The 25,480-nt window shown below is 37.5% G+C and overlaps 1 protein-coding gene across 1 annotated transcript in view; it reads right to left on the reverse strand.

The window, feature by feature from the left end:
- Window positions 1-25,480, reverse strand: part of LOC134200438 (uncharacterized) — a 400,183-nt gene that overhangs the window by 4,036 nt on the left and 370,667 nt on the right. The gene's annotated exons all lie outside the window — the stretch shown is intronic.

Raw genomic sequence — 25,480 nt, forward strand, 5'->3', positions numbered from 1 at the left:
CATTGAAAAAGTGAGTCTTAAGTACTGTGTCTACATTAATTTATCTTTAATTAAATAAGATTTATATTATCACACGTCGTTGTCACGCTTACGCATTAAATTAGATTAAATAGCATACTGTATATATATGTAGGCTTGATGGTAGACATTATCTTGTTGAACACCAAGTAAAACGATGTCACTTCTGATTCCTGATTTAATCAACAATATGTTATCTTAACAATTCACTTTAACACTTGTCCAACTTTAACCAGTACGTACAACAGTCACTGAATCACACAACGTAACAAGGATATAGTAAGTGCACCAGGCAAGCGCAGTCCAACGAATGTTTCTCGCAAGGCACGCACCGCCTTTTTGTACTAGCCGGCGCAGCTGGCTTATGAGTCACTTCTGTTGCACGAGTGGAACGACACGGCCGGCGCACCCGGCTTGTGTGAGTCACGCCTGTTGCACGTGATGTTTATTAGAAATATTGTTAACGCCGTCACGGCCATACTGACATGCGCTCGTCCTCGTGCGCCTTTTTATGGTTGTTCTGTAGACAATAAGCGTATTCGTTCATCCTGACATTAACGGATGCAACTTAAAACGTGGTCTATGATATTAACAATCTAATACGGTTCGGTTCGCATAATTCTTCAGAAAATCCTATACTGGCTATAAATACTGACTGCTTACATACCTGGGCCAGTTCATTTAAAACTCTTCAGGTATGTAAGTATGTCCCTTTTAACTTAAATCGGAATTGTTATCCCTTCAGTTTTTCGAACTGGACCGGATAATGCTAGACCGGATCGCAATCCCTGTAGCTAATTGTTGTGGCTAGTCCGGATGAAAATCCCTATAGCCAAGCCATTGGACCGGACAGACCCTTCAATGACTTCACACTTTTTTTTTATTATTTTTTTTTTCTTTTTTTTTTTTCTTTTTTTTTTTTGCTAGTCCGGATCAACATCCCTTTAGCCAAGTCGTTGGACCGGATACACCCTTCAACGACCTACATTTTTTTTTTCTTTTTTTTTTTTTTTTTTGCTAGTCCGGATTAACATCCCTTTAGCCAAGTCATTGGACCGGATACACCCTTCAATGACTAACAATTCTTTCTTTTTTTTTTTCATTTTTTTTTTTTTTTTCTTTTTTTTCTGTTTGAGTCTGCGTGTACGGTAGCATTTGTTGAAACATTTCTTAAACTAGAACATTTATACGGACTTTCTTCAGAAATAGTGCGAGACCGACCATCGTTTTCTACATTTCCAACACTTGCACCCGAGGTGCCTGACCTAACAGACATTGTATCACTACCCACAGACATAGTATCGCTATTTGCGGATAAAAATGTCGCTTCTCTTGTCAGTGATAGAGTCGTCATCATTAAGATCAGTTTCATGAACAAGATTACTTAACCCATCTGTGTACGCCGTCACGTCATCGTCACTATAATTTTCAGAAATTTCTAGTAGGCCTGACGGGCCTCGAGGTACTTCGCGTAAGTTTTCATGGGGAACTTTGTACACTAGAACCATTTACATGTCTCAACTTATACCTATCGTTTTCCAAAACTGCAGATGATTGAAAGATTACTGGTGGCCCGGAGGCCTTTCCCGCTTCACCAGGACGGGTGGGCGAGCAAATGCTCAGCCAAGAGGGGTGGGATTTGCTAACAACTGCCCGAGCGCCTCCGCAGGAGACCTAACAACTCAAGAGCAATTGCTTCGCGAATGAATCTACTACCGGATCGGAATCGCGACCCACTGAGAAGATCCGGCGAGAAACTCAGTGGGCTGATGCATGGGTTAGGTTGCACGTCGACCTCTTTGTCGAGTTCGACGAGTACGATTACTGGGGTTCCTCAGCCTGCTCCTAGTGTTAGAGCTGAAGGTATCTAATGCAAGAGTTATTGAATCTGATGGATCCGTAAGGACGTGTCTAGGGTGACTACGGTGACTTGTTCATGAAACCGCTTACCATTGAATAAATTACTATGGCTTTGTTTTATAAGACTACATTCTGACCCTGAATGGAACATAAAGGGGGAGCCAAAACCACTTATCTGTAACACACTGAAGCTCTGGAACACACGTTGACGTCTCTGGTTGCACCTGCCACAGCACCTGGAGCAGTGTCGTTTTTCTTCTTGTAGCGCATGGAACACCCAGAAGCTACATGACTCGCATCACCGCACACGTAACCGCTGACTTGCAGGCGAGAGCCGGGCGCCCACGGATGAGGAGGTTGTTCAGGTTTTGCTGGAATATCGAAAAAAGTTTGAGAGCAGTATCTGTCGCAACACCCTTCGGCACGATGCCCAGGTTTTCCGCAGAAATGGCAGCTTCCACGGAAAAAAACTTCGAGAGCGTTTTGGTTCTTTATCAGGATCTTCGTTTTTTTTTTGAGGGTAAAGCCACGTAATGTGTGAAATAGACGATTTTTTGTGGTAATAACGACAGAGTTCAATTCCCGACGGATTCTTTCATCACACTGCGACAGTATTGATATAACAAATCCGGTGGCTATTTGTTCTGGCACATTAGCGTCGGGAATCTTCTTTATAAGTTGCCATAGCCGGATACCGGCTTCAGCTGGTCCCTTTTTGCTTTCCATTTCAAATTTAATAACCAGGTCGAAGTGGTCTTGCATCATTAGATAATTTTGTCAGCATCTCTTTAATAGTAGGCCAGGATATCTTACCAGTCTGTATTTTTGTGAGGCAAGTAGTAGCTCCAGCCTTAAGCGAATGTGTGAGAGTCAAAATTAAATCGACACCATCCAATACTTCAACTACTTTAAACGGCCCTTTAAACTTCGTATCTAATTTCGTTTGATTATGCTCTTCGTATTAATGTGTGGACGAGCTCACAGCCCACCTTGTGTTAAGTGGTTACTGGAACCCATAGACATCCACAGCGTAAACGCACCACACACCTTGAGATAGAAGTTCTAAGGTCTCAGTATAGTTACAACCGCTGCCCCACCCTTCAAACCGAAATACATCACTGCTTCACGGCAGAAATAGGCAGGGTGATGGTACCCGTGCGGTCGATGGCACTATACGGAGCACCCGTCTGGTGCCACGTCCTTACCCACGAGAACGTCGCCGCGCTGCGACGCCGGCAGCGCGCGATCGCAGTCAGAGTTATTCAATGATACCTCACAGTCTCCTACGAGGCGGCGCGCCCTAGCGCAAGTGCAGCCGGAGCGCGGGGGCTCCAATATCGGCAGTCCGTGCTGGAGGCGTGGTCTCGTCGTTTGGCGGACCCGTCGGCCGGCCTCCGTACCGTCGAGGCGATCTGCCCGGTTCTCGCGGACTGGGTGGGCCGCGACCGCGGAAGTCTCACCTACGGCTACCTGTGCAGACTCACAAGACATTTTACCACCATGCAAACTTCTTACCGCAACAAATCTTACCAGCCACCACGCAAACTACAATTTTACGGGTTCCACCTCTCTTACATGATGTTACTCCCACACTGAGGAAGCCAACCGCGAACACTTGTCAAGCACGCACAAGCACGCACTTCACCGGAAAACCTGCATCCGCCAGCGGAACCCGAACACCGCCGCATCGCGACACGAACGCACCGGACGTCTTATCTTACAGGTCACGACGACTTCAGATGTGTAAATTTTTCTTCCCCACGGAAACTTGCTTGCTTTCTTGTTTGCTTGCTTGCTGGAGCCCGAAGTCATCGAACGTGTAGTGTTATTGGTATTGAATCGAGTAGATTCTAAAATTTCAGCGACAATTCACAGTCTCATGTCCTGGTTTACTGTACTAGTGCCATGTAACTCTAGCAGTAGTCATTGGCTTAAAAACGATTCGTGTCAGAACTACCCACTCGTCATGACAGATCCATTATTGCGATCGAAGTTTCACTTGAGATTTGCACTTGCCTTAATTTCTTGCAATAGCTTGTTACGTGTTGTATTTCCGTTAGTAAATGCCATGTGATGAAGTCGACAGTCAAACTGGGCAACATGAGCCAGAACGTAAGATGTGACGATTTCTTCGTGGCTCAGATCTTCCATCGAGGTAACAGAGACGTTATTACACGACTTACGTATGCTGCATTCACGCTCTTGTCGCGTACCACTACTAGTATTCTGATCTGCATCATGTTTTTTTTTTTGCTGTACTTTGAACATGTTCAAACACGTCACGCCAGTGAGAGTAGAGTCCTGATCTCACTTCTGATGTAGGCTTGATGGTAGACATTATCTTGTTGAACACCAAGTAAAACGATGTCACTTCTGATTCCTGATTTAATCAACAATATGTTATCTTAACAATTCACTTTAACACTTGTCCAACTTTAACCAGTACGTACAACAGTCACTGAATCACACAACGTAACAAGGATATAGTAAGTGCACCAGGCAAGCGCAGTCCAACGAATGTTTCTCGCAAGGCACGCACCGCCTTTTTGTACTAGCCGGCGCAGCTGGCTTATGAGTCACTTCTGTTGCACGAGTGGAACGACACGGCCGGCGCACCCGGCTTGTGTGAGTCACGCCTGTTGCACGTGATGTTTATTAGAAATATTGTTAACGCCGTCATATATTTAAATTTATTTTTAATTTGTCTCAAAGTTTACAAATATTTTTATTTCAATACGACTTAATATATCCAAATACGTGAGCGGGAACCTGCAGTCTTATACTTCCAAAACACTAAATGCAGTACAAGCAAACGTTACAAATTGAATCGTTGTAGATATAGTTCTGGGTAAGATTCAGATTCCTACTACTATTCTGTAAGTTGCGAATACCTCGAAAAACGAACTCCGTCGTAATTTTGCGTTTAAGTCGCTTGCGTATGTATAATAATATCACATTCGGTTCATTATATCTTAAGTAATTTATTTCTGAGTACCAAAGCATTTCTTTATCTCTTTTCTTGAAGGTTTCATACAATAATCACAGCCATGCATTACAACTACAGTACAATACCGACTCTACGCACGCGCCAAGTTGAGGAACATTAAGGATAGGAAAAAGTACTGTAATAAAATAGAAGTGACGGAAATCAGGAAGTGGAACTCGACGCAATTCGAATAATGAATAATTAAAATGGCATGATGAAGTGTCTGTGCTCATTGAGTATGGCGTCTGCAACTTGTCTGGCACCAGCTAGGCCATAAACATGATACCGCAACAACAAGTAAATAATCATTATTATCAAATATCAAGCCGGTACGAATAATTTTATTGTATTTGTTCAGTACATTTGTTGTCGACTGAACAAATGACTAAAAATGTCGAAAACATTGTCTTGGCGGATCGTCGTGTTACTGTTTGGTTTATAGCAGAAGAAATGAAGATTTCTATAGGAAGTATCCAGAATATTTGGGCATGACAAACATCCATTTGGGTATGAATATGAAAAAAATGTCGGCGCGTTGGGTACCCAGAACGAATGCTGATGCACAGAAACAAACTATGTGTAACGTGTATAAAAATGTGATTCAAGTCCTCACCAACGCCACAAGCAAACAAACTGTTGTCAATGATACCGAGTTTAGCAAAATGAGAAGCTGTACGAACATGCCGAACATCGGTAGGCAGCGGCTTGGCTCTGTCCCTGGCATTGCTGAAGTCCATGGGCGACGGCTCGTCTGCCTACAAGGGCAATAAAAAAAAAGCCCCAATCGCATTCTTATAATACAGGGAGTTGCAAGCTTACACAGACTTCTTTTACAGAACCATAATTTTTAGAGGAATTCGTTGCTGTATATTTTTATAATAACGGCCTTTATGGCAGCTAAAGCTTTTCCAAATACTTTCCTAAGACCTCAGTAAATGGTGTTTAGGAGTGGAAAGATGATCAGATACAACATTTTTGTAAGATGACATATCACCACTATTTACCGCATCTCTCGCAAATTTATCATCTATTTCATTCATTTTATGATGCCCAGGTATCCACACAAAAAGAACATGACAACCTTTGAGCTTACAATTTAGAAGTATCTGTCGAGAGTACATTATATGTAGGTTCGTAAGAACGGAACGTATGAGAAGAGTGTAGAACGGAGCGTTAAGATGTAAGTGAGAGAAAACGGAAAGAAAGAAAGAAGAGAACGACAGACATTATGACAGAGAAAAAGAATATAGCGAAAACGGTTAAAAAATGAGCAAGGATTAATAAAAGTGTAAATTCATTTCTAAATTATTATTACAACAGAGCATTTTGGAATAATGGAAGTTTTATTTTTTGCGCTGCGATACCTATTCTACATATATATATGTTACGGTAAAAGTAGATATTGTGGCAAAGGTACACATTTTCCGGTAAATGTGCACATTTGCCTCCTCGTTTGGGTAATGTGCATTCAACTAACATTTACAAATTCAAAGAAGGGAAAAATGTACATTGAATTCACAATAACCATGTCGTTTTGGTAAATGTGAGCATGGCATACAAAATACGGTCCACCCCCGATTACTCTCTTTAGACAACCCATACCCTGGGCCAGGAAGGTCAAGTTCCTGGGCGTTACCCTGGATGCATCGATGACATTCCGCCCGCATATAAAATCAGTCCGTGACCGTGCCGCGTTTATTCTCGGTAGACTGTACCCCATGATCTGTAAGCGGAGTAAAATGTCCTTTCGGAACAAGGTGACACTTAACAAAACTTGCATAAGGCCCGTCATGACTTACGCGAGTGTGGTGTTCGCTCACGCGGCCCGCACACATATAGACACCCTCCAATCTCTACAATCCCGCTTTTGCAGGTTAGCCGTCGGAGCTCCGTGGTTCGTGAGGAACGTTGACCTACACGACGACTTGGGCCTCGAATCTATCCAGAAATACATGAAGTCAGTGTCGAAACGGTACTTCGATAAGGCTATGCGTTATGATAATCGCCTTATCGTTGCCGCCGCTAACTACTCCCCGAATCCTGATCATGCAGGAGCCAGAAATTTCTTCAAAGCCTTGAGAGCACTCTTCGAGTATGTGAAGATGATGGATTTTTAATTTAGTTTATTTACGTTTCAGTAAAGTATATAGGTACCATTTTGTTCGATAACTTTTTGCCATCTTGTAGGAACGGACATCATCCCATTGCTATAGAAGTTTTAGGGCTTCTGATCAAAATACCGCGACAATTGGTTTTGGCAGTCCGCTCGTGATGTTAACCTAACACTGCCTAAAGAATTCTGAAGAGACCGAAACAGGTGGAAATCTGAAGGTGCAAGGTTGGGACTATACGGCGGATGCATTACCACCTCCCACCCAAGCACTCTTAATTTTTGCTTGCGTTATCATGATGAATAAAACCACACCCCTTCTGTTGATTGATTCCGGTCGCTTTCTCTCAACTTCTAGCTTTAATCTCATTAGTTGTTCGCAGTAGAGTTCAGAATCAGTGGTCGTGCCTGGTGGTAAAAGCTCATAATGAATAATGCCCTTCCAATCCCACCACACACACAGCATCACCTTGTTGCGAGTTAACTCGGGTTTCGCCACGTGAAACCTGAACGGCCTTTGACCATGACCTTTTTCGCACGTTCTTGTCGTACGTGATCCACTTTTCATCACCAGTTATCAGCTTCTTCAAAAGTGGTTCGGTTTCATTCCGTCGTAATAAAGAATCATAAATGAGTACACGGTTCATTAAGTTTCTTTCAGTGAGCTTGTGAGGTACCCAAATATCGAGCTTTTTTGTGTACCCAGTTTTTTTCAAATGCGCCAAAACTGTTTTGTGGTCAATTCCCAGCTCTTCAGCTACGTCGTAACTACTGATAAGCCGATCTTGCTCCACTTTTTCAAAAATGGCATCCATTTTATCCGTAATAGGGCGACCAGAGCGACGTGCATCTTTGACATCAAAATTTCCGGATTGAAAACGCTTAAACCAAATTTTTGCTACTCTCACAGACACTGCACTAGATCCATAAACATCGCAAATTGTTTTCGCGGCTTGTGTTACATTTTTACCTTTTTTGTAGTAAAATTTTAAAATGTATCGAATTTCTTCATTAGATTCACTCATCTTGACAGTACGAAAAATAAATAAAAATCACACAATTTCCTAATTTGAATTTGGAATTATCTTCTTTAAAATTAGAACTTTTAATGATATAAAAACCAGCCAGATACAAATAGTATAGCCAAAGAGATTTTATTACAAGTTCATACATACTATAATGCGAAAAGACTTTTTCCCCAACCAATTTATTATAAAAAAGTAGTATGTTTATATTTTATCAAACAGTGGAGGTTTGTGTTTTGAGGATTTTCAGTCTAGCAGTTCTGTTTTGAAAATTAGATTGCTGATGTTCGTATTTAATCTATGTTTAAATTCTATAAAGAAAACGGATCTAAATAGAAGTTCTAGGTTAAAGGTTTAAGAATTTATATTCACTTCGAACCGTTGAGCATTTCTATAATATGCTTGACAGCTATAATTAATGTTCGTACTATTTGTGTTAACAGGAGCCTCTTTTTAATGTGCTCAAAATCAGATGAGTTTTCGGAACATCTTGAAGTAAGCAAAGCTCTTACACATCATGTGTATCGTCAAGAGTACAGCCAAACCACTAATTGTCGCTCATGTCCGAATCTATAAGATAATGAAGTAACCCTAGATGTTATTAAATAAAGGCTCATTTAATGCTGTGGTTACAAATTGTAGTGCAAAACTACGTTGATTTATGGTTGCCATAAAATTTACACAGTAAATCCGGTATATGAAGCATTCCGTTCGACCGTATATTTATGAAATTCAATACACATAAGTTTCATGTTTTTACGAGTATACGTGGGTAAGAATAAATTAAGTTGTATTACTTTAGCTAGTTTCATGGAGGATTAACGTTCGTGTAAAATTTAATTGGACTTGTTAATTTCGCGCAATAATGATATTGAAAACCTTCTGGGTACTGTTTAGTGGAAATTAAATTTTCGTTTTGGTAGATTTTGGTATAATTTACCAAATAGATGTTTTAAATTAGGAACTATTTATTTTACCGGAGTATTAAGCCTGTAACATAAAAGAGTCTTTCAATATTCAAGATAGGTGATGTCACTCGCGCTAAAGTTCATTTGTATGTAGTTAAGAATTTCGCAATCAGGCTATTGCTCATTTTCTTACTGGTTTTGTACATGTGGTACCGTGACAGATTAATATTATCCATATTCTTGCTTTACTAACCGTTTTGAACAAGAAACAACTACTTAGGCCTTACTTTCGACTCAATTGAAAAAATCGAGCATCCATCCGCCAGTTGCGATATAAAAGGTTTATGAGCAAAAAATATGGAGGTCTAATGAGAAATTCGTCCTACTTAACTATGAGTACAAAAAGGCAATGTCAATATTGCTTGCGGGTAGGTAATTTAACCCGAGTACAGGAAAATTGTGGCTTGAAGGAGATTTGGGTACTTCAAACTGTTTGCAGTTCAAGATTGAGGTTACATTCAAGTAAATATATTATAGTTTGTTTATTAACGAATTTTATTCTAAAGAAATAAAATAATGGACATGGAAACACTGAGTTTGCAAACCTTACTTGGTTAGTTACTAGTAAGCTATGCTCAGTGCTTAGTTCAGCTTAGTGGTACTTACTAGTTAGTTATGTTCATTATTGGGTGCGCTTGTAATCAGTATTGAATAATTTCGTATGAAAGGGGTGTTTTTTTTTAGTTTCTACTAGACCTTACATAATAAAATATGTATAAAATACATTTCATAGTGCCTTTCATAATCAAAATTTAAATTAGGAATATGCTTGGTAATTATCATTTTCTTAGTTATTTATAATTATATTCTATATTAGGAGATATCATTCTGTAATCTTTTGTTCTAATACAGGTACATCAGTTGGCGTTTTGTATTCAGTAATGCGACAAGCCAGTCGAGTCGTCATTGGCCTAAAGGATAAGGCTATGCCGGTGTTGGAATACCGCAGGTATATACCAATTATTCCAATGCAATAGGTATTTACTGAAGAAATATTCACGAATGACTTTCGCGATTAATTATCTCGCGTTATAACTTGTGTTCGTTTAACTGGGCTGGCAAACGAAACAACAGTCAGTAGTCAAACAAAAAAATATTGTATTATTTTAAATTGATTAAAATTTTTGTTTGGTTTTGAGCACAAATTGAGCACAAACACAATGTCAATGATACACGTACAACACATTAAAAAAAACTGTTCTGGAAAATTACATAGCCTTGTGTACGAGAAGACCCAAAACCCCATAACCCTCAGGGCACGAGTTTCGTTCAACCTTGTTCGTTTTTTTAATTATGTGTCTTGAAGAAGTAATAGTATTGTGGAAGTTTAGACAATGGAAAATACAAACAAAAATTAAGTTTTGAGCTGTTGCTGCGTTATACAGTAGCACCACTGGTGGTAGAACCTCATGTGAGTCCGCGCGGGCAGGTACTACCACCCCGCTATTTCTGCCGTGAAGCAGTAATGCGTTTCGGTCTGAAGGGTAGGGCAGCCGTTGTAACTATACTGAGATCTTAGAACTTATATCTCAAGGTGGGTGGCGCAGTTACGCTGTAGATGTCTATGGGCTCCAGTAACCACTTAACACCAGTTGGGCTGTGAGCTCGTCCACCCATCTAAGCAATAAAAAATAAAAAACCTGACTAGAATAAATTGAAAATGCTCCAAAATCACTATTCCTAAAATAAATGCTATAATCCTGGCTTTATAAACAGTTATATGAAGCTCTTGAAATAGAATGTAGCTATTGGAGTCAGACAGTTCGAGATCATCTACAGTTGGCTATAGTTTGTACGTGGTCCACTTACGTACTACGTGACTACATTTGTTCGTAAATCGAGATGAGAAAAACTAAAGTCAATCAATTTTACCGTTCGCGCTTTTTTGGGGGGAAAAGCAATTTTGCTCACAGAAGTATAGATCATATTGTTTTGTTTTCTTATTTCGTGAAGGTAAAAGAAGCAAACATGTTTAAGTTGAGAGCATGTAATCTTTTTGTATTAAAATCCTTTGATTTGAGATATCGTATTGTAGACTCATACTCCAAAGCCAGTAAATAAATACACAGATTGCAATAGTTCACTTAATACTGCTTTATTTGTAACTCCACTTGTACAATCTTCAGATATCTGCTCACTCTTCAATACACTGATTTCTCTGTCGTTTTTTCAGACTACCGCCTTTTTTATTATGTCACGTCCCCACTACTGCCATTGCTCCCACTAACAGTGTTGCTATTTGACAATCCGATAATTGCCTTAAGTTTAACATGATACATTTTATTATTTTTGTTTTAATTATTTTACAATAAACCTTACAGTATATATAAGTTGTAAGCGAAACGTATTCGTAAGCGAAATTGTTTTTTTATTATTCTATAAGGCCAGACTAGCTTAAGGCCGATCTGATCTCTGGTGGTAAGTTATAGTCAAAACCCACCTATGTACATCAGAACGTCAATGCAGCTACATGCCATAGTCATATCTGATGTCTTAATTGTATTGTATAGCGGTCGTCTTACCCTTGAAACCGGAATGCAAAACTGGACCTCAAAATGGTGGGAACTATCAGTTTAAACTTAATTGTGCCCCACCATCGATAATTACATTAATTTAAAAGTTTCACATTAGATTTTCTATAACATGATGTTTTTATCGACAAAGTCTTTCGTGAAAACATGGAAATGTATACTTACAAATAAAAATTGATACATGCCAGCGGTATTTCGAATGCTTCCAAAACAGGTGACAAAGATGATATACAAATTCAAAGTAAAGCTGAGCAACATATGTGATATAAATATTTCTAAATATGCATTGTGAACAATTCGACGACCACTGGTAGTAATTAAGGATGGGATCACCACAAAGAATTCCTGTGATAAAAAGTACTTATTTCTTGGGACAAGACCATAACGACGCTCCTAGATCTATTGAATTAAAAAGGATTTTTCTACGTTCATGGTCAACGTGAGGTAAACCGTCACAGGTCACATCATTTAGGTGCCTAGTTACACTGTCACATAAGTAATATTTATTAAAAAAAATTACATGATTCTATGAACTTAATCGAAAACTATTATGATTGTCTCTTAATTTTGACCGGTATGCATAAACGGGGATAAAATAAGAATATAAATTTATTCTAAACACAAAGAGGATACATCGCTATTACACATTGCTCTTGATTTTGGAATTAGGAAATAAGAAACTTTCCTTCCTCTTTATTCGCTTGTAAAGATCACATAAACTTGAGTAATGTAAATATTGTTATAATATTTTAGTTACCTATTTATCTTATTTCTCGAGTATTCCAGGGAATCTCAATAATAAATGTGTTATAACTTTATCATAATACTTAGAAATCTAAATCGATTTAATTCAATGTTGAAACTCTGTTCATCTGGGTATGGCCGACAAGACAAACAGAAGCTTGCTAAGCAAGTTTTCAAGCAAGGACTCCGGTCAGGATAGCGTTACAAAATGCGAAAATAAAACTAGTTTTACGGCTAAATCATATATATATTATATTTAATTATTTCGGATGTTTCGTTAGTCGACATTATACATTCAAATTATTAAATAACCAACTAATTATATGCAAGAGATACAAAGTGAGTAGCTTACGAAAGAACGGTACAGTGGCTAGAACATTTTAAATTGAAGTCCTTTTGTTTCTTATAATAAAAAATCATTATATTTTTACTAAAAGTTTTTTGAAACGATTTAAATTAATTCTAGTTTTTCTTAGATTTTCAGGGTTGTTGACATTCTTAAAAGAAAACTGACTTAATTCCGTGAATAAGAAAATGACGTGTAACATCAGCATAGAGCAGTAAAAACGTATTGGTCAAATTTTAATATAATTAATTATGGTCATTTAAAATATCAAAATGTAAACGGTAAATGAACTCAAAAAATACTTAGCAGATTATAACTAGTCCGGTCATAAGTATTGTCACACAGTAAAAACTTTTGTTTTAGAATACTGGCCACAAAAAAGTTTATTGAATTCGAATTTCGAATTGTTCATGAAAATAAAAATGTATACTTTTAGAATTTTTACTCATTATTAAATATGGAGTGGACGCTTAAAGAAGACCGTGTTGCAGTTATTGCGTTGCATCGTTGCGGTTACGCGCCAATTCAAATTTTTAACATACTGAAAAATTTGAATATAACTAAAAGATTCGTTTATCGTACCATCAAACGATACAATGAAGACTCTAGTGTAGATGACAGGTCAAGAAGTGGTCGCCCTCGGTCTGTTGGGACTCCAGCAGTGATAAAAGCTATGAAGGCGCGAATTCAAAGAAATCCCAAACGTAAGCAGAAACTGTTGGCCCTTCAGATGGGGTTAAGCAGAACCACGGTGAAAAGGGTATTAAATGAAGACTTAGGGCTTCGGGCATATCGAAGAAAAACAGGACATCGTTTGAATGCTCGTCTAATGGACCTGAGACTGAAGAGATGCCGCGCTTTGTTGAAGCGGTACGCGGGAAAAAAATATCGGGAAATTCTTTTTTCGGATGAAAAAATTTTTACCGTAGAAGAGAGCTACAACAAACAAAATGATAAGGTGTACGCACACAGTAGTGAAGAAGCGAGCAACCGTATTCCGCGTGTCCAACGAGGTCATTTTCCATCCTCGCTCATGGTAAGGTTGGGAGTTTCTTATTGGGGCTTAACAGAGGTACATTTTTGTGAGAAAGGTGTAAAAACGAATGTAATTATGTATCAAAATACAGTCCTGACGAACCTTGTGGAACCTGTTTTTCATACCATGTTCAATAACAGGCACTGGGTATTCCAACAAGATTCGGCGCCAGCTCATAGAGCGAAGAGCACACAAGACTGGCTGGCGGCGCGTGAAATCGACTTCATCCGGCACGAAGACTGGCCTTCCTCCAGTCCAGATTTAAATCCGTTAGATTACAAGATATGGCAACACTTGGAGGAAAAGGCGTGCTCAATGCCTCATCCCAATTTGGAGTCACTCAAGACATCCTTGATTAAGGCAGCCGCCGATATTGACATGGACCTCGTTCGTGCTGCGATAGACGACTAGCCGCGCAGATTGAAGGCCTGTATTCAAAATCACGGAGGTCATTTTGAATAAGCTTTAGTGTCATAAGAATCTATGTTTGTTAAGTTCATTTTGGTATATGAATGGTTACATAATGAATAAACTTGTTTCAATTATTTTACATTAAACATGTGACAAAATTTATGACCTGACTAGGTATAAGTGATTGAACTTTGTATTTACGAAGAGAAACTAATTAAATTGCATATAAGTGTAGACGGTGATCACAAAGCACATTAAACGTCTGTATAATAGCCGCCATGTGAATTACAATGAACCTGAGCAAAACTTTTTCCATTTAAAGTTACCTTAGAGCGTCAAGCGAGACGTCTCCTGAAAACTTTGTAACTATCAGGTGAAAATAATAAAAACACATACGTACATGTTTTTCCATAATAGTTAGAAAAATTAAAACGACATTGTATTATTTCTTTAACAAATTAGTTATGTAACACATATACATACAAACCATAGACAATATTATATTTATATAATATAAGTAAACCTAATTTTCAAAAGAATATAAATAATAAGAGTGTACTTCATCTTCATATACGGTATTGTTTTGTTTTCATAATAATGCGAATACTTAAATTTTATCTAAACATGTTATCATGGTTATATTAGACATTCCAAAAAAAATTATACATTAAGAATTATTTTAATTATTTCAAACGCCGAACTAAATAACAATGAAAATATCATGCTTCGAATACTCGATCATAAGTTTGTTTTAGTTTAATAAAAACAGAGAACCTCAACGTGTATTGATAGCACATTTGAGCATGGCAGAATCTAATTTTGGTCTTTCTATATTAAAAATAGAGTCCTATTCTCGTTGTTGATTACGTGCACGTTTCCATTTCCCCGACCTCATCTTTAGGCCAAACACTCCAATTCCGGTAGTTTTCACACAAGTTCACTGAATTATTAGTTGGTACCTCTGCTATATTTATCGTCCATCGTGACTTGACTAAAATATTTGTGTTTTACTTGTTACACGGCTTAAAGGGACTAAATAGAATTGTGGTAATTCTGATTTTGATGGACATATTTACTGTTTATTATATTTTGTTGATAAACAATAGTCTTTATTATTAAATTTTTATTAATTTAATCTCTTAATCATGCTAAATTTCACAGGCTTATTAAGACTGCAAACATACTCACTGAATGGTCAGTTTAAGATATTTTTAGAGCACCTAAATTTGTGATCTAGACTTCGCAGTCTTACAACTTAAAATCAATTATAAATAAGTTAACAAATTAGAAAGATTCTCAATAGTGACTGATATCAGCTTACCCTTTAATTTCGACCCGAACTTTTTTCGAGCAATTAATTAATTTTAAGATCAAAGTACCGGAACAAATTCCCTCTTTTGATATCTTGAAAATTACTTGCTTGAAGTTTCGTTGTTTCGGCGAGCTGCATTTAGATTACTTTACCACTTCCTTAATATTCTATTTACTCGTTCATTGTTTTATGAGTTGTATTCCATTGGATTTTACGCAACTAATTCACTTATTTTACATATATAAATATTAAACACGTTAAGCCCGAGTATAATAAGAGGATGGGTTCGATTATTTCCTTTGTTTAGTCCATTTTCAAACTATTTGATGTGATTTGCTCATTATTATTATTAATTTTTTTTTATTGCTTAGATGGATGGACGAGCTCACAGCCCACCTGGTGTTAAGTGGTTACTGGAGCCCATAGACATCTACAATGTAAATGCGCCACCCACCTCGAGATATAAGTTCTAAGATCTCAGTATAGTTACAACGGCTACCCCACCCTTCGAACCGAAACGCATTACTGCTTCACGGCGGAAATAGGCGGGGTGGTGGTACCTACCCGTGCGGACTCCCAAGAGGTCCTACCACCAGTGATTACGCAAATTATAATTTTGCGGGTTTGATTTTTATTACACGATGTTATTCCTTCACCGTGGAAGTCAATCGTGAACATTTGTTGAGTACGTATTTCATTAGAAAAATTGGTACCCGCTGCGGGATTCGAACACCGGTGCATCGCTACATACGAATGCACCGGACGTCTTATCCTTTAGGCCACAACGACTTCATCATTCTATTCTTCATTAATCTAATGTAAGCCGCGGTTATTATTTTCAAGGTACCGCTTAACACTAGACAGACTCTGATTCGTATATTTTATTCGTTAGCTATCAAATAAAAAATAAAATCCAAGCTCAATGAGTTTATTAGGCTTCATAAATCCTAAAAAGAAAATGAACAGCGCTAACGACTATTTTAGAATTTTAAAGATAGAAAGTGTATTTTTAAATTATTTCAGTTATAGTAAATTGAATCTTCTACTTTACCGTATACAGAGTTTTCTAAATAAGTTCGAAATCATCATGAAAACTTCATATATACCTTAGAAAGAACAGTTTTAAAGGAAAAATGAAGGTTAGTCAAAAGAGGTTATAAGGTTTTGTTAGATTTATTTAACAGAACTCTCTCTCCTTTTTCGCTAAATTTCCATAGATGCTTTAATAATTTTATGGTCTGGTTTTAGATTACCGTATTTCAATAATCTCTATATAGAAATAGGGTATAGAAAAGGACAACCCCTTCACACAGAAAATTGTTGTTTTTTTCTATATCAATGCGAGCGAAGCCATGCGCAAAATCTATTACGTTAATAAATACTGAAACACAATTTCATGGCTTCACGACGGCGTAACTATGTCATACTTAATAACATGTCACGTTTTCGTGAGTTGAAAGCTGTAATGTGTCACAGTGAAATTCCTCTCATGTTTTGTAGATTAAAATTACAAAGGTCCGACGGAATGGTGTAGCGTATACGAATAGTTAATATACACGTGATTCAAAACGTCATACACTTTATTCGTTTATTTCTTATTTATTTGTTAGTGAAGATTTTAGAACTTAAGTAAGAGTATAGTGAAATTTATGAGTCATGATCGGAGTGATAACATTACAGCTATTCAGACTTTATTGCTTGTCTTATAATGATATTGTACCATCATCCTGTCTATTTCAATTGCGAAGCTGTTAGGTGTTTCGGTTTGAAGGATATTAAGCAGCTACATAATATAATTAAGATTTCGATTAAATGTTTCAAGGGGCTGAATTTAATTCTTAATGTCTATGGACTGAAATGGACTCCCATATACATTAAAATCGAGGTTGACCGTGAGCTTATTCCTCTGTATATTAGGAGTGGGTAATATCGGTTTTGCCGCGTATCGAATCGTATCTATATATCGAGGATCAATATCGGATATTGAATCTATATATTTTCTGAATCTATATATTGATGGATGCTAATAGATTTTCTCGATTCATGATATTTGAGATTTGAAACGATACGCTGATATAATATCGTAGTAGATATAGATTTAAGTCAACGTTATACGGTTGGTTTTCTGATATCAATTTATAATATGATCTTAAAGTAATAAAAAGAACATGAAAATAAAAATATCAAAAAAACTTTCCTTCATGCTTTTACCAGGCTTAGGACTGGCTACATTATTTTCAGTTTTTAGTATTTTGTGTCTTAATTTAAAATTGCAAAATATACCAAAAGAGTGTAGATTTCAAAAGTTTAATACAAACACAAGAAATAAACTCAATTATTTGGATTCAACTAAAAATAGAAAAATGTGTACTTTAAAAATCAAACACAAAAAACTTTTAAGTATTTATAAACACTTGTCCAAAAATTCTAGTTCAAGGTCAAAGCGCGTGAAATTAAATTCAACGATGCAAATAGGCTATACTGCATTCAAGTTAGGGTCGAAAGTTGAAACTTCTTTCCTTAATTGTATCCTGCTGATACGCTAAGAATAATCTACAGACATATGGACTTAAATATAAGGTTTACAATTGTATGGATAATGCCTGTTTCTGTTTCATTCATCACATGATATCCCTATCGTGCGCTCACTCACTCTGGCCGATTCGATACGAACCAAACGAATATTGCTGATATTAACGAATCGGTACGATATGCCGATGCGCATCACATCGAGCAATATCGTGTATCGGCTGATATCGAAATATAGATTTCGATTCACGAATCGGTACGATATGGCGATGCGCATCACATCGAGCAATATCGTGTATCGGCTGATATCGATATATAGATTTCGTGCGGGGCGATATCGGATTCAACGATATTGCTGCGATATATAGATATTGAATCTATATACGATTTATATCACCCACTCCTACTGTATATACAATAATAATAAATAATAAAATAATTTATTGCCTCACACACATTTAGATTGTTACAGGTAGATTAATAAACGAAAAGAAAAAAAGGGGCAAAAAGAGGTGGGGCTCAGCTAATGCTGTTCCAAGTTCGTGCATCGAACAGAGCTGATTTTCAATCAGCCCCATTTCATAAGAAATATTAAATTAAAAAAACTTCAGAGGTGTCAAGGGACACCCGGATGGAAGTTCCTTTCGATTAATTAGTGAAGGAATTGTAATTTTTTTTTTTAAGTTATAATAATAAATTACGGCATTATGAAGAAGAAAAAAACAATACTATGAACTAAATTACTATTGTTGAAACGCTATCTCGAGAAACTGTACTCATTACGCGGACCAATCGGATACGAGCAATGTCACGCGATAAGCGCCTACACGTTGATTGGTCAGAATGACGGATCTAAAAAGTGTCGTGACAACTTTTCGTAAGAATTTTTTCCGTCTAGCCCCCTTTCACAACGCGCGATAAGGAACTTCGTTCCAAAATTAATGAGATTTGCCTGCGGGATTTGAATATTGGTCGTGTCGCTCAGTACGTGTAGGTACAAGCGGCGTCGTAGGCTATGAAGATTTAATAAAATAAGGTCTTAAGAAAGTTCATGACTACTCAATTAAAATCAAACCGATTCAACCCAAATTAATATTTAAAATAATTTATTTGAATTTGAATGTAAATCTTAAAGCGGCTAAACAGTTAAAACAAAAAAAAAACTTACTTTTTTAATGCCTTAACAACCTTCAACTGATTTGCCTTTTTTAATACCAAATTATCAATATTTGAATATGATTCTAAATCGTTTATTAAATCTGGCAACAAAAATAAACAACAAGGGGATGAAATAAAACGTAAACCTAAATCCATAGAAATAATGTATTCAAGGTGAGCGCAGAAAATATTTTAGCTTGTCATCTTAAATGAATAAGTATAATAAATTGGTTTCAGTGACTATTTTTTTAAGAAGAAAATGGAACTCTTTTTTTCAAAGTAGTTGATGGTTTTTAGGTAGAAGTGGGTAAAGGCACCATGCAAGTCATTGAGGTTTATGGCGCTTGTTGAGTTAATCAGTATTTATATCATTTTCAATCAATTCTGTTAGAAATCGAAGACACCGTATATTTTTTTATGATGTTGGAAAGACGACGTCAGTGCTCATCTGGTATAAAATAGTTACCGAAGTTCATAAACATCACAAATAGGATGACGATGTCAACTTTAGGACCTGAGGTAGAAGTCTTATTCCACTCTTCAGACTGGAACGTACGAATTATTTGCTACAGAAATATGTACCAACCAGGAGAACATAGCGGAAGGAGATCACTGGAAAGGAAAAGGTAAAGTAAAAACGGTATTGTTGATTTTCACAAGCAATAGAAGCCACTCAGCATAAGGTGTTCCACGTGCTTCTCTGTAGTCTGAGCTATATTTTAAAAAGGTGTCTTATTTACGCTTTATTTATTTATTTTTTATTGCTTAGATGGGTGGACGAGCTCACAGCCCACCTGGTGTTAAGTGGTTACTGGAGCCCATAGACATCCACAACATAAATGCGCCACCCACCTTGAGATATAAGTTCTAAGGTCTCAAGTATAGTTACAACGGCTGCCCCACCCTTCAAACCGAAACGCATTACTGCTTCACGGCAGAAATAGGGGGGGTGGTGGTACCCACCCGCGCGGACTCACAAGAGGTCCTACTACCTAGTAATGACGCAAATTATAATTTTGCGGGTTTCATTTTTATTACACGATGTTATTCCTTCACTGTGGAAGTCAATCCTGAACATTTGTTGAGTACGTATTTCACGCTTTACGAATCTCAGATGTCTTTCTTCAAGGAAACTTGTAATTGATACATAACGCGAAATGTCTTACACAAAGGTGCCATGTTGTTAGATAGCAACGTAAACACGTCCGTATCGCCGGGTTGGTGTCACGATACGCGACGGATATAGCTCCGATATGGGCCATCGCGTTTATAGCCTGGCTTCGGCCCAGATTGTACCGACCTTTACTTTTTAGCTTCAACATCAGTTTCTTGGAGGCAACCATAAATAAACTCGTCTCTAATTTAGTTTCGACTTGTATTCTATCAAGCAGTTTTAGACTTGCATATTTTTAGGCTACAATCAACTTGACTTCTTTAAATTACTGAACTATAAAAGAGTATGACACAGTGATATATTATATATACACTACACACAAATATTAATATAAACACTTAACTTAATGAAGACATGTTTCCACGACTACAAGAACTGTAATAAGATTATTTAAAATGTTTAAGTATGTTATAGGTAATGTGCACGTTTATAAAATTAATAAATTAGTATGAGATTAAAGTCTGAAGTTTTCATCTACTATTCCTTCCATTTTGTATTCGCTTTATAGTTACATTGAGTCAAAAACAAGCAAGTACCCATGTAAATCGCACGTAAATCAGCTATGCAATCAGTATCGCACAAAGCTCAGCAGATCTAAACAGACACTAGTTTGAGCTCTATCACAAAATATCATGTAAAAATATGCATTCGATTTATTTCAGAAAACTTGGATATCTGTGTCTATATTAGTTTTTTTTTTCAGTGTACTTAAATTTTTTTACGGATACGTTTCCCTAGGTTAAGACGTATACATATATAAGTATACATAAATATACATATGTGTAAGAAAAAGTGATTTTTGTGTTAAAACGGATTTTAAGCTACCCAGAATAAAGATTAAAACAGTTTTTTGAACATATTTTGTCTATGTTATCCAAATGCTACAGCTCAGCTACAAAGAGCTACGCCAACGTAGTACGGACCACCCACAGTTTCTTGTTGAGCATCTGTTCCAACCCACGCTGTACGAAATTCTTGACATTTAGAGGGAAAATTCTACTTAATTATTCATTTTATAATTATGTAATCCAAAAGATAACATTGCTGAAAACGTGTACACATCATCGCTTTTCATTGTTAAATTTATTTAAATGGTATAGTTTATATTATGTACATTTTTTTTTTTATTGCCCTTTTAGGCAGACGTGCACACGGCCTACCTGATGGTGAGTGGTTACCATCGCCCATGGACTTCAGCAATGCCAGGGGCAGAGCCAAGCCGCTGCCTACCGTTAGCCAAGCCGCTGCCTACCGTTATCGAGCGATTCGACTGTACCGGTGTTGGAATCCCACAGGCAGGTACCAATTTTTCTAATGAAATACGTATTTAACGTGACGTGAACGTGAAATATGCTTTTTAACGTTGAATGACTTCTATCGTGAAGGATTCGTAACATCGTGCAAAAAAAGAGGTAAAAAAGTAGGTACTCGGCCCGTTTCTATCGTGAATCGTTTGAAGCTTGGGTAGCCTTTACATTGTAAAAGTGAGACTAAGAACTCAAGGTTCAAGGACGGTGGCGGCATTTACGTTGTTGATGTATTTGGGCTTCGATAACCACTTAACACCAGATGGGTCTTGAACTCGTCCACACATCTATGCAATAAAAAACATCGTTTTAGAGTCCCCCTTAAACTTCTCTTTTTTTTATTTATTGCCTTTGTAGGCAGACGGGCATACGGCTCACCTGATGGTGAGTGGTTACCGTCGCCCATGGACTTCAGCAATGCCAGGGGCAGAGCCAAGCCGCTGCTTACCGCTTAATACTCTCCACAAGCCTCATTTGAAGAAGGACATGTCATAGCGCTCGGGAAACACCGTGGAGGGGAGCTCATTCCATAGCCGGATGGTACGTGGCAAAAAAGATCTCTGGAAACGCACTGTGGATGACCGCAGCGGCTCCAGGTAGTATGGATGAACTCTACTCCGGTGGCGGGCGGTGCGATGGTAAAAACGAGATGCTGGTATCATCTCGAACAATTCCTCAGAGCACTCCCCATGGAACATACGGTACAAAATACAGAGGGAATCGAACACTTTCTCGGTTTCACGAAGAACACTAACTCTTCTGAGCATTCGAGGTGTTTTGCTAACAAAGAGCTGATCTAACAGAGAGAAATTATGTTGGAATATCTTAGTAGAAATGAAACTTTTATTGATAGCATTCGATTTATTTTTAATATCAAACAAATGTATAGTTTCGATATTGTATAATAGTATCGGGGTTATGCCTGAGATATGACGAAAGCTAATTAACGTGATGGTTTTTCCTTATACACGGTTTAGTCCTCGTGAAACATGTCGTGGAATTTGGTAAACAGTAAATTTGTGTGGGTTTTCTTCGGAGTTTTCCTTAACTCATGTTACTGAAAAAGCGACAAGCTTACGAATGATTTCATAATAATATTGTATGGCCTAATCACACGTTTATTATGTGCATATAATATATTATGTACATACACACTTATAGTGCATACACATTTTTAGTGCTTAAAATACATCTTATCACAGTATCAACATCATAAAATGGATAAGTACTTAGTATGCTCTGGTAGCGCCCATTCTTTCAATATAGCAGACGGCTGACATACATCTCTACGGCTACATGTAGAAATCAAGCGCAAAGGCTTTTTGTGTCACTCCGCCTACGTCCTATTTCTTTCCATGAAAATAGTTCGCACATATACTGTCATTTTAAAAGAAAAGTTGTTTGTCTTCTTTCAATATTTTCTTCTAGCTGTTGAAGTGGACTTTTTGGCATAAATGCGAGGAGGAAGTTTGTTTGTATTTTAATAGTTTATTTTTTCTACGGATTTAATACTGTAACAATAGCGATTTTAATCAACGTTCATTTTGTTGAACCCATAACGTGCATTTACATATGTACATATAATAATATGTATATAAAACAAAATCTAGTGCGAGATATACTTATTAGTTTATTATAAATTCTGAGCTTGTCTGTGTGTTATATGAGTGAGTTCGTTCTAGCGTCGCACGATATGAGGATTCGCCCTGGCAATGCGCGTCTTCAGGTAGGGGTATAGTGAGCAGCTCACTCGGAAGGTTTTTTTTTATTTATGGCTTAGATGGGTGGACGAGCTCACAGCCTACCTGGTGTTAAGTGGTTACCGGAGCCCATATACATCTATAACGTAAATGCGCCACCCACCTAAAGATATAAGTTCTAAGGTCTCAAGTATAGTTACAACGGCTGCCCTACCCTTCAAACCGAAACGCATTACTGCTTCACGGCAGAAATAGGCAGGGTGATGGTACCTACCCGCGCGGACTCACAAGAGGTCCTACCACCAGTAAGCCGTGCGACCACTTTGCCAATTTATGCGGGAAGAATAGATACATACGGGTTCCTTCCATGTGCCCTTTCTTTTTTTTTACTAGTACAATTGAATTCTTCACTTCATGTTTCACTTTGGGTGTTAGCGTTCTGTTTGTGATGCCGATAAGCTCACGATAGAATTATATTTTCATGCAACTTCTTTTTCAGTAGTTTATGATTAGACATTGAAAATATACATTTTAACTCATTCCCGTACGACGGTGCAACCTAGAGATATGTTTAACAATAATACCTCATTTGTTTTACAACCGAGCATACTTAAGGTGAACTTCGAGGTCAATTATTAAATATAATATAGTTATTTATTTACATTATTACTATTAAATATGCTGCTCATCACCTCGTTTCGTTGCACAACTTAACCCAGGGACACTGAGTTTTTTGGCGGCTCTTCTCTGTGGGTCGCGATTCTGATCCAGTGGTAGATAGCAGTATCCAAAGCTGAGCCCCCTGAGATCACTTAAACTTTCGGTGAAGCTAGTGCAACCCCTCGAGATTACTAGCGATACGTAGAGAAAAAAGTGATCACCACGTTTTCTATATTTATGGTATTATAAGACACGGTTGAGGAGATCCGTAGAAGAACCAAAGTTGCTGACATAGCCCGTAGGATTAGCAAGCTGAAGTGGCAGTGGGCAGGTCACATAGCGCGAAGATCAGACGGCTGATGGGGCAGAAAGATCTTCGAGTGGAAACCACGTACTGGCAAACGCAGTGTGGGACGGCCACCTACCGTCCGACCGACGACCTGGTGAAAATTGCTGGTCACGTTGGATGCAGGTGGCAACGGACCGGCCGCACTGGACATCAATTGAAGAGGCCTATGTTCAGCAGTGGACAGTAGACAGGCTGAGATGATGATGATGATGAAGACAGGGTCATACTACAATACAGTCCGTAGTTTCTGTTGTTTATTAATAAGAACGCATAATAACTGACGTTGATCATTTGCCACTAATGATACGATCAATCAACGGAGCGGGCTCTGCGTCGTGCCGGGTAAATGCCAGCAGTCTCTGTCTCATATCCACACGTCGCGTTAAACGTTAAGCTCTGTCGCATTGGTTCGCTTCCAATGGATATTTGCATAGATAGATTATGTTTGGTATACATATGTACGGTGATCAAATCCCAATTGGCAGTGACTCCCATTCAAATTAGGCCTTTGAACTTTCCTAATTGAATTACATAGTCAATATAGCAATATCATTTAAGAGATCACAAATTCACCGTAATAATGTCTTTCTTCGTTATATAAAAAAATAATTAAAACAGCTCAGAACTATTTTCTCGTCTGTATTTTGTTCTTCTGTTATTATTATAGGTATTGACGTGCTTTAGTGTCACCCGTAAAAACTTTAGAAAGTCTTTTTCCTTCTTATTTTTCTTTCTTTCTTTTTCTGAGTTAAGTACCAGTTATCTTCTGTTTGCCAATATATTTTCATTTCTTGTTTAGTTGGTATTGACGCGCGTTAGTGTAAGTAATAAAAAATGAAAAATGGGCACAATCAATAGCAAAATGTTATTAGTATCAATGACACAAGACTAGAAAAAATTTAACACATAATAAAATTAATCTAAATCATGAGGTGTCAGTCAGTGATTGTGTTCGAATTTATGATAGATCATCGGCGAACGCTCATAATTATAATCAAGAGACATTTGACTATTTTATCAAAATGAAACTAATTTTATTTAGGAAGTATCTTAGTAAATTCGTTTTAAATTACTTTCATTAAAAATGATTGCATAGGTAATGTCTTTTTAACAGCTATAATGCCCAATCAGCATGCTTATTGCTCGAGTTTAAGCCAACTTACCTGTGATTTTTTTTGAAAACGTAAAAGATTTGTTTATTTCTTTCGCATTATTCAGACAGTTTTTTAAATCAAACACAGTTTTTTTCGTATTGA

Source organism: Bombyx mori, chromosome 17 (assembly GCF_030269925.1).
Source record: "Bombyx mori chromosome 17, ASM3026992v2".
Taxonomy (NCBI): Eukaryota; Metazoa; Arthropoda; class Insecta; order Lepidoptera; family Bombycidae; genus Bombyx; species Bombyx mori.